The following is a 5000-nucleotide window of genomic DNA, read 5'->3' as shown; positions in this document are numbered from 1 at the left end:
CCAGGTTAGAGGTGCACCAAAATTGTGTACCGATTAGGAAAAGTACTCTATGTTCCTATGACTTGGGTGAAAAGTGTTGATTAACTGCTGGTTAGGATAGACAGTTGCTTATCGTACACATCGCAAACGAACACCCCTTAGTGAGCAGTAGCAGAAGTCGATGGAACAAAGCGAATGCATTACAAACTGATCAAGTAAAATAAGGAACGCTACGTACTAGGACTTCTTTCCAAGAATGGTGTCCGCGACGGGAGGGCAAGCGTCCTTCCCAGGTTTCCCTAGTAAACCTTGTATGGTAAACATACCCAAGCGTGTCCGTAAGCACGCAACGATAGTCACGAACGAGCACATACCTAGGGAAAGTACTCTACGTACTAGGACTTCTGTCCAAGAATGGTGTCCGCGACGGTCGGGCACTGTGACGCAATTACCAAATCCTAGAATCGTACAAGCAGTGTGTACAAACATAAACATTAACGCGTTCGCTCGGGCTGCGCCGTCCGTGTTGAACACAAATGTGGGTGATTATATCAGTGGATAGACAAAAACATGCGTGGCGAAGACAGTTTTCTGCACGATGTGCACATAGCTCATTTCGTCGTCCCGGGCTAATGGAACAACACAAAAATATCGAGTATCTTTCTAGGTTTCTGTTATAAAAGGACAGGCCAAAAGGTGACCGGTTGAGATAAGCATTTTAAGCATACAAGCACTTAATTGCAACTTTTGATACAAAAACTAAGAACGTACACGTAGATTGTATCAACATGGACATCCATGATCGCGTACGCCCGGGCTGCGCCCTCCGTGTTGTACTTTCCCTGATTGGTACACAATTTTGGTGCAAGTGTACCAACATGGACATCTATGAACGCGTACGCTCGAGCTGCACCCTCCGTCTTGTACTTTCCCTGATCGGTACACAGTTTTGGTGCACGGCTATCCCGACCGGCAACTTGTACCAACATCGACATCCATGAACGCGTACGTAGCGTACTTTCCCTGATCGGTACACAATGTTGGTGCACGGCATAGGAAATGGGCTTAAAATGGTCAAACTCAATCCATTTCCACTAAAGATAGTCAATAACAGCTGTGCCGATGAAGTAGGGCACGATGCAAGTCAATGTTATTTAATGAATTACATGTTCACCATACATTTTAGTACAAAATTGCTCGGTCAGACCTACAAAGTGCTATATCTCGAATACTAAACGTCGCAGATGGGTGTCGTAGAACAATTTTAAGTTCGTCAAACGATTCTACATCCGATTCTGGATAGTGGTTTTTCGACCACTTTTCAACATTTTGTGACACCCCGAACCTAGGGGCAGCTCCCTAGCTTTTTTCAAAAATGTGCACCGAACGGGCCAGAGAGCTCGAGTAGTCGAAAATTTTTTTTTTGCTAAAACCCCTCAAAACGTGTCAGGAACGCACCCTAGATGATGAAAAGTGCAACCAGAATGTCAATCGACAACATGCCCGGGGGTACAAATTTGCTCTACGCGTCCCTAGGTAGGGTACTTTTTCATACAAACATCAACGTGTACGGTGCACAAAGTGCGCGGAACAAAAATTGCTCGGTCAGACCTGGTACGGGCCATAACTCGAATACTAAACGTCGCAGATGGGTGTCGTAGAACAATTTTAAGTTCGTCTAATGATTCTACATCCGATTCTGGATAGTGGTTTTTCGACCACTTTTCAACATTTTGTGACACCCCGAACCTAGGGGCAGCTCCCTAGCTTTTTTCAAAAATGTGCACCGAACGGGCCAGAGAGCTCGAGTAGTCGAAAATTTTTTTTTTGCTAAAACCCCTCAAAACGTGTCAGGAACGCACCCTAGATGATGAAAAGTGCAACCAGAATGTCAATCGACAACATGCCCGGGGGTACAAATTTGCTCTACGCGTCCCTAGGTAGGGTACTTTTTCATACAAACATCAACGTGTACGGTGCACAAAGTGCGCGGAACAAAAATTGCTCGGTCAGACCTGGTACGGGCCATAACTCGAATACTAAACGTCGCAGATGGGTGTCGTAGAACAATTTTAAGTTCGTCTAATGATTCTACATCCGATTCTGGATAGTGGTTTTTCAACCACTTTTCAACATTTTGTGACACCCCGAACCTAGGGGCAGCTCCCTAGCTTTTTTCAAAAATGTGCACCGAACGGGCCAGAGAGCTCGAGTAGTCGAAAATTTTTTTTTTGCTAAAACCCCTCAAAACGTGTCAGGAACGCACCCTAGATGATGAAAAGTGCAACCAGAATGTCAATCGACAACATGCCCGGGGGTACAAATTTGCTATACGCGTCCCTAGGTAGGGTACTTTTTCATACAAACATCAACGTGTACGGTGCACAAAGTGCGCGGAACAAAAATTGCTCGGTCAGACCTGGTACGGGCCATAACTCGAATACTAAACGTCGCAGATGGGTGTCGTAGAACAATTTTAAGTTCGTCTAATGATTCTACATCCGATTCTGGATAGTGGTTTTTCGACCACTTTTCAACATTTTGTGACACCCCGAACCTAGGGGCAGCTCCCTAGCTTTTTTCAAAAATGTGCACCGAACGGGCCAGAGAGCTCGAGTAGTCGAAAATTTTTTTTTTGCTAAAACCCCTCAAAACGTGTCAGGAACGCACCCTAGATGATGAAAAGTGCAACCAGAATGTCAATCGACAACATGCCCGGGGGTACAAATTTGCTATACGCGTCCCTAGGTAGGGTACTTTTTCATACAAACATCAACGTGTACGGTGCACAAAGTGCGCGGAACAAAAATTGCTCGGTCAGACCTGGTACGGGCCATAACTCGAATACTAAACGTCGCAGATGGGTGTCGTTGAACAATTTTAAGTTCGTCTTATGTTTCTACATCCGATTCTGGATAGTGGTTTTTCGACCACTTTTCAACATTTTGTGACACCCCGAACCTAGGGGCAGCTCCCTAGCTTTTTTCAAAAATGTGCACCGAACGGGCCAGAGAGCTCGAGTAGTCGAAATTTTTTTTTTTGCTTAAACCCCTCAAAACGTGTAGAAAACTGATTTTAGATGATAAAAAGTGCAACCAGAACGTCAAACGACAACTTTGTTGGGGGTACCCTTTTTACTCTACGGGCCACTAGCTTAGGCGCGCCAACAGCGCTTTCCTCTCGGGTTCCCATTTTTTGCCCTCCTGGGATTATGATCATTTACTCATTGCCTACTATAGGGAAGGTACCTTGCTTCGAGGTCAAAAATGAAGATTTCACCAAATCGTAGTTTTAACCTCTATTTAGTCGTAGGAGCATGGTTTGCAGTGTCCGTGGGTCATATAAGCCCCCGTTTGGGTCATACGTCCCCTCCCCGATGAAAATCGTCATATGACTATAGGCCGAACTTATGAAGCAAAAGTGGTGTCTGGTGGGTTCTGCCGATGATCTTAACCTATGATTTTGAGTTTCCACTCTTTCAAAACGTTTCCTGGAGCAGTACATCACGGGTCTACGGACCCAAAGACTTCGTTGCGATGGTTTCAAGCATAAAAGTTGTAACAGTTAAGGGTTTTTAATACGCGTATATTAAATCATTGCTTGAAACTAAGCTTCGTTGTCTTTAAACTCTGCAAGACCAATCGAACTTCTTAGGGAAACTCGAAGCATTCACGCTAAGCTGGTGGTGCAGGGCACATAGCGTGATGAAACCGGGTTTCCCTACCAAATGTGGCATATTTTTTCCCTGAGAGCGAAGCTCAGACCCACGTAGGGGAGAGCGAAGTGGAACTTAAATGTTCAATGCAGCAAATGTTCGCCATGCGGATAAACAAGTTGGAATAGTTCAATGTAGTGTAATGCAAACACGAATCGCAAATAACGATACGGGACCCAGAAGCAATTCTGCGGATCCCTCGGGGAGTGGTGAGTTGATATAAATTAGAGGTGAAAGTCCAAGTTGTTCGGGCTCCGGCTCGGCAGCCGATACGAGGTTCCTGTTGAGCTTGTTTGTACATCGCGCAGAGGCGCCGTTCGGTTCTAGCAATGATTCCCGCCACCATGTTCCATGCGTGCAGAGATCCGTTAGAGCTCGTTCAATGTGTCCCGCCGTGATTACGAAAAAGTCCAACAGTTGACTTAGTTGGGTGTGCGTCAAGTAATCGCGCAGAGATGCCGATCGGTTCCTAGCAATGTTTCCCGTCACAAGGTGGTATTGGCACCTGTGCAGAGTGGCCGTTAGCAATGTCTCCCGTATCACGGTGGTGTACCATCACTAGTGCAGAGTGACCGCTAGCAATGTCTCCCGTCACAAGGTGGTAGCCCAGAAGTGCAGAGAAGCCGCTGTAGCAAAGTCTCCCGTATCACGTTGGAGTTCTTCCACTAGTGCAGAGAGATCGCTGAACCGTTCAATGTGTCCCGTCGTGGTGTGCTTGTACCGAGCACGTAGGATACACCTTGCTTTGTTGGTTTGGGATAGGAGTGGTCGCGCAACTGCCTCCACGCCGCAGAGTGCCAGTTCGGATTGAAGGTCAACTTTAGCCGTTCAATGCATCAGTCGGTGGGTGTTCAGATGGCATCACAACTTCCCCTAGGTGCTCAAGTTGGCTGGGTTGTAAAGCATGTACACATGCGCAGAGTATCGTGCGTACTAGCAAAGTCTCCCGTCACGGTGGTTACGCATGAGTTCCATGCAGTGCAGAGAGATCGTTAGTGCGTGCAATGTACCAGTCGATGTGTCGTACCGGCATACAACCCCGCTTAGAGGCCCGTCACTCGAAGAGGACAAGAAAGAGTGCGCAGAGTGCCGTACCGGCATAGCAATGTCTCCAGACATACGTTGGGACACCCGACGCAGTGCAGAGAGATCCGCTAGCCGTGTGCAATGCATCCGACGTTGCCTGCTTGTGCAGTCTATCGAGTGGCGCCAACGGACGCTCTGGCGTCACAGAACAAATCTCGGTGGTCACGGGGGACTTGCGCCTCGCGTGATCAAGAGTGTAGTTCGTGTTCAAGCAATTGAC

The sequence above is a fragment of the Anopheles gambiae genome (genome assembly GCF_943734735.2).
Source record: "Anopheles gambiae chromosome X unlocalized genomic scaffold, idAnoGambNW_F1_1 X_unloc_2, whole genome shotgun sequence".
Taxonomy (NCBI): Eukaryota; Metazoa; Arthropoda; class Insecta; order Diptera; family Culicidae; genus Anopheles; species Anopheles gambiae.
This window is presented reverse-complemented; position numbering follows the sequence as displayed.